The 11,460-nt window shown below is 45.7% G+C and overlaps 1 pseudogene; it reads left to right on the forward strand.

Annotated features, from left to right (window-relative positions):
• Positions 1–2,204: 2,204 nt before the first annotated feature.
• LOC102771634 lies at positions 2,205–2,633 on the forward strand (annotated as a pseudogene).
• The last annotated feature ends 8,827 nt before the right edge of the window (positions 2,634–11,460 follow it).

Below are 11,460 nucleotides of genomic sequence, written 5' to 3' on the forward strand. Positions count from 1 at the left end.
TCTCTCTCTCTCTCTCTCTCTCTCTCTCTCTCTCTCTCTGTCTCTCTCCCTCCCTCCCTCCCTCTCTCCCTTCCTCCCTCTCTCAAAAATCAGTCAATAAAACTTAAGAAACACACGTAAGCTCTGGCTAAGGAAAACCACGTAGACACTGCAAAATAGCAGGTACAGAGGTAAAATAATAACAGCTCCAACACAACCATCCCAGTAGCTCACATTTCCTGATTGCTCACTAGGCACCAGGCACTGTGCAAAGCACTTTGCAGGCATTATCTCATTTAGGAAATTGAAGCAGGTGGATGGAGAGCCTTAGAGGCTGGACATTTGAGGTCACAGATACCTTAAGTCATGTGGTGCTTCAGTAAGAGTGGCTAAACGTTTGAGAACTCTTGAGCAGTTATTTGGGAATGTTATTAACTGTAGAGCCATACAAGCAAAATTGCTAAATCAGTAGTGGGCTGAAAAATGAAACAAGAAGTTTTATAAAAACGGGAGACCCTGTGATAGTAGAGAAGAAAATATAGATCAGACTCACTGGGAACAGGCAATGATTGGGGCTGCCTTGAGCAGAATATTTCAATTAAAACTCCAGCAGCCGGTCTAAGAACAGGCTCCTACTTCCTTCCAGCTTTTCAAACCAGGTTCAGGAAGCCTGGAGTCACTCAGACCCCTGGCACAGCCACGGAACTGCTAGAAGGCCAGGGCCTTACCTCAATCCAGGGCTTCGGAGAAGACCTGTAGGTGGCCTCTTGCCCAGTCCCAAGGCTGTCTACCAAGAAACAACGTGGGGAGTGGTGCCCAGAAAAACTGTGAAGCAAAACTGCCCTTACATGGGTTATCAAGACTGCATACAGAAAGACTGTGATCAAGAAGAAAGCCCATGCCTCCTCTTCCCACCGAGAGTCAGACATGGCAAAGTGGCCCACGACATGAATTGGCTCTGTGCTTCACCATAGCAGCCACGAGGCGTGAAGGCGGGATTTGGTGCGCAAGTGGTGCAGGACAGTGGGCCACGTCCAATATTTACTCCCTGACCACTCCATGGCCTACACCTGACCCACTCCTTCCGCAAGGGTGGATAGGATGATGTGGTTTTAGCATAAAGGCTTTCCCCTCTGCACTCGAACCGTGAGCGCAAGGCTTGAGGTTTTCTGAAGCAGCGGTTCTCAACCTGTGGGTCGCGAACAATGAAAATACATCCTGCATATCAGATATTTACATGATGATTCATAACAGTAGCAACATTACAGTTATGAAGTAGCAACGAAAATAATTTCATGGTTGGGGGTCACCACAACATGAGGAACTCTATTAAAGGGTCGCAGCATTCGGAAGCTGAAGGGAAGGAAGAGGTGGGTGTGGACGGAAGTGACCATGTGCCTGAAATCAAAGGACAGGAACAAAGAGCAGCTGCAAGGATAAGAACCTGCTCCGGTTTATTCAAAGTGCCTGCTTCACTCTGTGGGCTGCAGGCTGGAGCAGAGATCCGGAACCTACCTCCCAGCCTCCACCTGTGCAGCCTGAAGCCCAGAAGACAGGGGTGGGAAGGAGCCAAAGGCTTCTACTCTTGAGGTTGTCTCAACTGAAAAATCTCAGAGAGTGCCACTGCCAGGTGACAAGAGAGGGTTAGGAGAATGTCATTCCCTGGGACCAAATTTCCCCTCTGTGATGGGACTGAGGGGCCTTCAGGGGAAATAGCATAGAAGAGAGCTGTATGACCCTTTGCCCTTTAGGGGGGAAGTTTGCAAAGACCGAATTGCTTGGGATGAATGAGATCACCTTGAAGAAGGCCTAATTAATAAAATATCAAAGTCTTGAGGTCCCATGACAGAGGTGAGACCTCATGGCAGAGGTGGGCAAATGGGGTTAACAAAAGGTGTAGATTTTTGCACTCTGCACAGATTCATTAAACCAGACCACTGTCCACAATACTGGCCCCAGACTGCCTGAGGAGAGGATTGTCAAAATCCTATGATTGAAAGGAACAAAATGAGACCATGAAATAATCTGCATAAAATTTCAATTGGAGAAATGTGGAAGCAGCGTGACTTGTGGTTAGGCATAGATGTTGTTAACAAATATACTTTGAAAACTAACATATAATTCCATAAAGCAAGACAGTAACAAAGGGACTGGCCTGCACACGGCCCTGGGAACCAATCCCAGCTGGTGCCACTGGGGTGGCCCTCTCTGGAGGGGAGGGGTGAATGGCCTGGCGGACACGCTTGCGCACTGGGTGGCCTTTTCCCAAGTTCACTTGTCCGGAGGCAGGTCTCTCTTTGCAACCTGCAACCGCAGGAGAGCAGAGTGCCACCTGCCACAGAGTCACGGCAGGACAGGCCTTCAGGACGTTTCTTCCCCGCCTTGACCGAGTGGGACTTGAGAGGAGTGCTGTGGAAACTGTAACCAAAGGAGGCATTATGCTTCCAGAAAAATCTCCAGGAAAAGTATTGCATGCAACAGTAGTAGTTGTTGGATGGGGCTCCAAAGGAAAGGGTGGAGCGACTCAACCAGTTAAAGTACAGATTGGAGATAAACGTCTACCAGAATATGGAGCCATTAAAGTAGCTCTAGACGACAAGGATTGTGTCTTATTTAGAAATGGTGGCATTCTTGGAAAGTGCAGACTGAAATAATCACTTGAAATGGCATCATGTGAAGTCCATTCCACTGAAGCTCTGAACTCTTTCATCATGTAAATAATTTCTGTGTCTCTTTTATAATAAACTAATGATCCCTGTTAGTTGAGAACTCTTGAGACACTGGCACAGCATCCCCTCCCCCCTCCCCTCTCTCCCCACTCTCCTCCGAAAAAAAAGGAAGAAGAAGAAAATAACAAAGGTTGTTGGCATGAATCTAGGCTGGTATTTCCCTAACTTCAGTTGTTCCCATGCTGCCATCTTCAACATTTTGGCCATTTCTTTGTACTTAATGTTTTTCTTTAAACTTATCATATACTTACACACCCGTTTAAAGAAGAAAACTTTGTGTCATGACTCTAAAAAGAAAACCAATATCACTTGGCATAAATCGGAGGTAACAATAATAAGTACTTGTGTAATGAAAACCAAAGAATGTTATAAAACACTAGCTAGATACTACATCCCGAAGTCTCAGCCTGAGGCCAGCTCTCTCTTTTCAAAAGGGAGATTAACAAGTGACAGACCACATGGAAAGGTGTCAGCAGGCCCGAGAGAGAACTGGGAGGGAAAACTCTCTCATGTGAGACTCAGTGCCGTTTATTGTCAGTGTCTGGGCACCACTGAGAACCACCATCTCCAGTTCCACTTGTGCTCCAGTCACAGTGGGTGTGCTGTCCATTTTGGGAAACACAGTTTCTGACCATCCTAAGGAGATGTAAACCTCACTCACCCTGATTAGAGTAGAAATCAGATGGGAAAGAAGAAGGCATTTTAAAAAAGTCTAAAAAGCAGATTGGAAAAACAATGAAGCCGAAACAAAGCAAGAACATGAACGAAGCTGAAAGGATGAGCTTATGTTGGAATTAAACAAAGAGCACTAATAAAAGGAAGAAGCAAAGCGCTTTAAAGACTGAAAGTGGCTAGGAAGTGACATCACCTCCAGTCAGACCAGCACGAGCAGAAATGCAGAAAGTTATCCAATAAGCATGTGGGCAAACTGCAGGCCATAGCCACGGTCGCTCATTGAGGGGAAATGGCGGAGGGGGCCGGGGAGGTGGTGGAGGGATGGCCGACAGACACCGCTGACTGCTCACTCTCAGGTCATCACATGATTGAACCAGCTGGCTGAAGCAGCAGGACCTGTTTGTTGCCGAGTCAGGTATTTCAGCGACTTTAAAACAAACACATTCTTTATCCCTGGAAAAAAAAATGGGAATTTGCTCAGCTGAGTTTTACTTCTCAGACAGCTGTTTTGCATATGGACTATGACTTGCCCATCACTTAATTTGTTTTTCTAAAAGGAAATAAAAGGTGATTTATAACTGGTAGGTTCAGTGGCCAGCGAGAGTGATTAAATTCCAAACCCAAACCTATTGGTATTCAGTACCTTTAGCTATTCTGCTATCTAATCTAGTTTACAGCAAGGCAAAGATGGGCCACTTGGGGCTCCTATAGTAGCCATTTATACCTCAGAAAATAATTTTCAGTGATTAGAGCAGGGTAAATAAATAAAGACCAATAAAGCTCAAGGTAAAAGCTACATGGAGATCACATCAGAAGCTACACATATGCTAACTAACATAAAGCCGTGTTGTGTTGCTTTTAAAATTCTACCATCTGGGTTATAACAGTGACTCAACATAATAAACATAAACATGTAATACTGTACTTCATATATATATAATATAATATATGTAAAATATATATTTTAAGCTTCAAAATAGTGTTTCTCAAGTACTGTTCCAAATGTGATTTTCTGAATTTTCAAAGTCCCTTCCAATTTTGGTTTGTTCTCACATTGACAGAATGAAGCAGAATTGTTAGGGGCAGAAATAGAATATTGGAGACCAGATACAATAATAAGAAATTTTAATTATGCTTAGAAAGCACATGCTAACCTCGCCAAGAGTTATACGCCCTGGGACATGGGAGCTAACATCGGAATGCAGTCCATCCTCCTGTCCGGAGAACTGCCTATACTTATGGGAAGTTTTACAACCTCGTGGCTGAAACAATCTAGTCCCAGAGGTACCTGCTCTTTAGAACCCCAACCCCTATCACCTGTAATCTGGTGCCGGGGGCGCCAGGAGGCACCTGCCCTCTGAGAATCCCCTCCAGCCCGCATGACTTGTAACCTGTAATGATCATCCCATGCCCACTTCCCCATGCCTGTAATTCCTACTTTCCCACGTAATCTTCGTCCTTCTACCCAATATGAGCAGCTGGCCTATGGGGGGCTGCAGAGCAGATTTGTGTGGATGACCTGCTGCTCCCCCACACTGCCGGCATTACTGGAATAAACGCTCATCTATGATTCAACCCTGTTTCTGCTTAATTGGCTCAAGTAGTGACAGGCAGCCCAGACCCATTGGTTGTTCGTTACGAAAGCACTTACCAGGGACCAGCACTAAGCTCAGTGGCCTCTCTGTAGGTTCCTTGTTTTTAATACTTGTAACAATCTTGTGATTCATAAAATATGATTCTATTTATTTTATAAATGATTAAAAGGAGGCTCAGCAAGCATCTTGTCTGAGCTGGTCTTAGGGTACCTTTGTTATAAAAATCCCAAAGATTCAGCTTAAAGGTTTTTTGACACAAAGAGTAACTTTTTTTTATTTTTAAATCCTAGCCCCGGGCCCACGGGACCCTCATGAGCAGAAAAACATCTGTGTGATCGCATTTCTGGGTGCTGCCTCCTGAGATGGTTTTCTCACACTCGAGCCAAAAGTAGCCTGCTCTGAACTACAGCAGAAAAAGAAGGGGAGAGAACTCCTCCCACAGCAGGTCGGGCATCCAAGCTCGAAAGGAAAGGAGTGGATCTGCCTGTGGATAAACCCCTGGGAAGGGCCAGGCTGACTCTCTTTGAGTCCCACCCCTTGACTGGCAGCATCAGGGAGTGTATTTAGTGGAGCGCTTCCTGCTTCCTACACAGCGGAAGACACTGCAGTGAGCCTCTGAAATGCAGCCCTTGCTGGAGGTGCCCTTTCCTGGAGGGCAGGCCTGCCAGGCAAGAAGCGATTCAGGGCTTGGATTTTAAGTTTTCAAAAAACATCTTGAAATTCTTTTTTTCAAGAGGGACATAAATACCCTATGACTGGCATATAATTTGATGAGCAGTAACAGGGACCCTAATCCCCTCTCCTTTTGTAACTTTATAGCTTCCACATTATTTTTTAGAGGTTTCAATATATCATCTCTTTAGGACCCCGTAGATTTTAATTATCAAAGCCGCTACGTCAGTTTTTGCCCAAAGCAGAGGGACCTTATTTTATAACTGAAACAAAACCCGGAGCTGGGTCCCAGCGGCGGGCAGTTAATAGGTCATTCCATAAAGATTTATATATACTTCGTGGACAGAGAAGAATTTCAAAGAGGGTGAGTCCAACTATGAACTCACTTATCTTTAATCGCTTCGGGCAATTTAGGATTTGCTTCAATTAGAGGCTGCATCCGGGCTAAATGGGGTTTGTTTCTGCTAAGGTTCCAAAAAACACTGTCATTAAACAATTTAGAAAATAGTAAATTCAGCAACTCATTTTAATCTACCTGCAGGGGAACAAAAACCAAAACCTGGTTTCTTTTGTTTGGGCATGAAGGTAGCTTCCCTGTGGGCCTAGAGAATCAGGCAGTTTCATAATTGCATTTGTACACCTGACATAGGAAATATTACTCCAAAGTGAAAGCAAAGCCTTGGACAGAAATAGCTGGGTGTTGGAAAGAGGGGGATGTGTGTAGGAGAGGGTGTGTGGCCCTCGATCTCTTAAGATTCACTGACAGCAGTATCAACCCAGCTTCCAGCCCACTGTGCTGCTGTGAAATTCTTGAGAAAATAAAATCTGCAATTAAAATTCTCAAGCTCTCCATCCTTGGTCCCACACCCACTATCCTCTTCCCTCAAAAAAAAATCTGTTGCCAGTGCTTTCGCTATGATCCTCTCAGGTGGGGGTTTTCTCTTTGGAATAGCAGCGAAATCAAGAAAATGTCTTGACCACAGCTCACTGCTCCGGTGACCACCTTGAGGCCAGCCAGGGGCCCCCAGGGGCAGTCGCTTTGAAAGGCAGCTTCCCATGTCACCATTAACCTCATGCAGAAAAACGAAAATGGGAAACGCAGTGATATTTTATTCAGTTTTCTGCTCCTTGTTCTAGAAAATAGAACCAAGGCAACATATGATTGGAATAAAAGAAGGTTATTCTTAGCAAATAAACAGACCACATGCAGAATCAGTACAAAACTTGGTTTCGAGAGTATTCTGAAGAGACATGCAGTGGCCACTCTTTACCTTCCTATCAGTGAGGCCCGGGATGGGGTGAGCAGAGAGGAGGGTCATAAATGACTGACATTTAGAGAATAGGCCTCATTATTCTCGTTTTGAAAGTAGCCTGGGGATGAATATAAGCTTTAGAAATAAGTTTGTCATTACAGAGAGAAGTATCCTTTAAGCGTATTTTAGATGAGCTATGAGGAAATGTGGTTATTGCGGTGTTTTGAGATTATTAGATTAAAACCACTAGCAATTTTTGCAAGATAGGATATCCTTTGTCCACAATATAAAGCCCTGAGCACCTTTGCTCTTAGGGAGGGAGATCAGGAGGAGCTGGGTCTCAACGTGAGACACACACCAGGCACAATGGAATGGAACTGACAGCCTGCCACCAAATAGAATAGTCTCTTGCACCTGCCTGAATGGCTGTGTCCCCTCAGTGGGGCAGTGTGCTGGGGCCAGCGTGCCTACAGGAGCAGACAGCGGAGTCCCCCAGTGTGATCCTGCCATGATGTTACATTGCTCCCTTCACTGTGGGATGGTCCAGGGCCAGGCCCCCTACAATTTAGGCATCACGTGAATCAACAGTATCACGCAGCCTCAGCACACTTCGAGGTGCTGCTTAGCTCAAGGGCTAGAAAAGCTCAGCCTCAGAGGACGAGACTCCAGAATGAGATGGAAGGCAGGATGGGGCTGGACCTGTCTGGCCAGTGGGAGTGAGGCTGGCACCGTAGGTGGCAGTTCAGTGCAGTGGTTATGAGTCCAGGCTGTGTGGTTAGACAGTCTAATTCCTAACTAACCAATTCATCATAGGCACATTTCTAAACCTCGCCAGTTTCAGTGGCAGCACTGAGTTCCCTTATTTCAAAAATGGAAAAAATAATGTTCCGATAATTACAAGAGCTAACATGTACAATTTGTCTGGTATGTAGCAAGCACTCAATAAATGTTAGTATTGTCATCAAAAGCAAACTAGATTCACAATATATGTAAGTCAAACCATTATGCTTATACCTTACACTTATACAGTGATGTATGCCAATTATATCTCAATAAAACTGGAAACATAGGTCATGGCCCATGTGGCTCAGTTGGCTGAGCATCCTCCTCCTATGCACTGAGAAGTTGCCAGTTCAATTCCCGGTCAGGGCACATGCCCAGATTGTGCAACCTGGGCTCAATATCCAGCAGGGGGCGTGCAGGAGGCAGCTGATCGATGTTTCTCTCTCCCTCTCCCTTCCTCTCTTTCTCAAATCAATAAAAACGTATTTTTAAAAAGCTAGAAACATTGAGTAAAATAAATAAAAAAACAATAACTATACATTAAATTTTTTAAAAGAGTGAACAGACAGAGTTTCCAAATGGCATTTGATGTGTGGCTGATGTCTTTTTGTCCCTGCGCCCAGGTCCTCAGATGGATAAGCAGAGGGGCACGTTTAGCTGGGCTATTATGGCTTAGCTTCAGTTCTGCAAATGTTGACTTTGTGTTGGATTAATTTCTGTGCAGAGGAGGTGGCATGAAAGTAGCCTGAGCTCTCAGTTGGCTATTTTCCCTTTATGCTCTACCTGGTCACTACAAGCTGTCTAATGAATATTAATGAAGCGGCTTTAATAAATGTCTACCTGAGAGAATTGCAGAGTGGTAACCTCTGACCTTTCATCCTGTCTCCCCCGTTTGCTGGGTTTTGAGAGTGACAATTATGGTTGTAACATCAATTTTTATTAATAAGGAAAGAGACGAAATTAGGAAAATGAAAGGCTTGGGTGCAATCGGCTGCGCTGCTTTGTAAAACATGCATTAACTATTAACACTAACTTTGTTCTGGGCCCCGTGCCAGCTGCTTTCCTCCAGCTCTGCTGTCCTGAGGATCGGAAAAGTCGAGTAACCTACTCCAAGTCACACAGCTGCCAAGTGGCAGGTTCCCACTCCATCATTAGCTACATCCAACTATCCATCCACTCCTTAAATATTTTTGGAGTGCCTGCTATGTGTGATTCACTGTTCTAGGTGCGGGGGACACAATGTGGAGTCAGAGAGACCCAATCCTGGTCCTCAAGGAGCTCCCAGCCTTCTGAGGACGGGCTGACAGACAGGCAATTGTGATTTGTTGCAACAGAGAGTGTGGGGTGGTATAGGCATTCCAGGCAGGCAAACCCCGCCTCTGCTCAGGCCCAGGGGCCAAGGTGAACAAGGCACTTTGGGGAACTGCAAGGCATTCACTGAGGTGTTAAATGTTACAGGATAAATAAAGGCCCAGGCAGGGCCTGTGGGTGCTCAGGGAAGGGGATCACATCTCTGCTCAGGCTGACTTTGAGTTTACTTGACAGATTGTGCTGCCTGACTCTGGTGTTATCCAAAGCAGTAATAATAGGCTCTGAGGATGATGATGTGTGTTCTCTGGTTATAATTGTCCGAGACACAGCAGGACTGAAGGCTTCTCCAGGGTCGCTCTGTGTTGCTCTGTGTTCCTGGGCCACAGCAGAAGACAGGGGCAGCCCTGCCTGGGCCACAGCACATCAGCTTCACCGGACAAGTGACCGAAACAAGATACAGCATGCGTACGCAGGCCCAGGGCGAGGTCCTGATGTCCTGGAGGGGCAAAACATGTCTCCCAATCACATCGCCTGACCTTGCCCCCTAACACTGTGTGCCGGGCCGTGCTCCTGAGCTGCACAGGTTCCGACTCCCTGAGTCTTCACAATAACCTCACCAGGTGGAGCAATCACCCCTGATGCTTCAGTCGAGAAAAATGAGGCACAGAGAGCTGAAGTAAGACGCCCATGCTTTCACACTAGGAGGAGCCGGAACCAGAATTTAAACCCCCTGGTAGCATGGCCCAAGAGTCTATGCTCTTATTCATGGTCCTGTATCCCCTTCTCCAACTGTCGGAAGTATATTCAAATTGCTGAGAGTTCATGCAGTCATCTATGTGAAGTATGGAGGATGAGCCATAGTCCCATCCCCTAGCAGTACATGAATTAAAGCCATTTATGGGCAACCTCGTGGGTAAAGCTACCACCACCCACACTCGCCCCCAGTACTTTTGACTCATCGCTTCTACACCTTCACCAAACAACCAGATGTTGTAAAGCTTGTTACCTTTAGTGGAGCAGGAAACAAAGGCATCACGCTGAACCCACTTCCGTGGAGCCACTGCCTGTAAGTAGGTGCTTTTTTCACTCAAGCCTGAGCCCTGGCTCCTCCTCCGATGGCTCCAGAAAGGCTCAGCTTCGGGTGGTGGTGGGGACACGGCGGCAGCCTCTTGTTCCCAGGGAAGCACCTTAGGGCTCATGACACGATCGCGTCCCCCTCCAGGAGATTCTGATTAAGTGGCTCAGGGAAGGGCTGGGGTATGCAGATTCAAAAAAACCCCACCCCAACTCAGATAAACTGAACTGGTCACCAGATGGGGCTCATTAATATGCTGGTCAACAGAGAAAGGTGAAGAATGCCTGTCACCAATGATGATGATGATAAATTAAACAAATGAATGAAGTAATACTTCCATGAAGCCTTGGGATTTAGATGCTCCTAGACCAGGGGTGGGCAACCCCTGGCACGCGTGCCAAACATGGCACGCCAGTAACTTTTGCTGGCACGTGAAACCCTCTCTTACAATCTTCCATTTACAATTTTTTTCTTAATATCGACTTTTTTATTTTTCAGATAAATTCAGTGTAGGTGCATCTTAGATAACTATTCACATACGTACACCTTAAGAGATATCAAGTAGGCGTAACATATTCTCAAAAAAATTAGGGTTGGCACGCAGAAGAATTTTGAGTCAGAGATTTTGCTGGTTTGGGCACGCACTCACAAAAAGGTTGCCCACCCGTCCTAGACTGTTATGTTAGTTCATTAGAAATAAACAGAGCTCCCTGCCTTTGCTGTGCCAGTCTTGTCGAGAGACCCATCTCTGTTATGGAAAGTTATAACCTGGGACCTCTGTGTCCCTTTCCCATAATCAACGTGCCGCTCTTGGCCCGTCTTCCCTCAGGTTTTATTCAGATTGCTCCCCCGTATTCTTTTCTTCCTATATTTACGCACTAGTTCGTTTGCTTGCTTACCTTGAGGTTAGTGGTTCCTCCCCAGCTCTGCTTTTAACTGCATAGGAATTTCTGCTTCTCCTGTTACATTAGCCTAAGAGAACCCGAGGTCTGAGAGATCATTTTCCTCTCTGCCTATCAGAATCGCTGGTAGAGAAGGAAAGGAGGTCTGTTCAGATGCAGAGAACAACTTTGTATGAAATAGCAAGACAGACATATGAGGGGTATTTTCCCCAAAATTCATAAAAACAAGGTCGTCAACGTCTTGTGGGGACACTGTGGATTCTTTGCTGAAAAATAAAAGACAGCACTAAAGACCTTTCCGGTTCCTTGTTATTACGTTATTATAATGATTGACATTGCTACCGTGGAAATGATACAATTAACTATTTTCCTGACGGGTGCTGATTCTATCTTCAAATCTTGACTCTCTGTAGTGTGTATAAATCTTGAGCATTCTTCACATCTGCCGGTTTATCCCTCCCTCCCTCCCTCCCTCCCTCCCTCCTT

This window comes from Myotis davidii, unplaced genomic scaffold, assembly GCF_000327345.1.
Source record: "Myotis davidii unplaced genomic scaffold, ASM32734v1 scaffold217, whole genome shotgun sequence".
NCBI lineage: Eukaryota > Metazoa > Chordata > Mammalia > Chiroptera > Vespertilionidae > Myotis > Myotis davidii.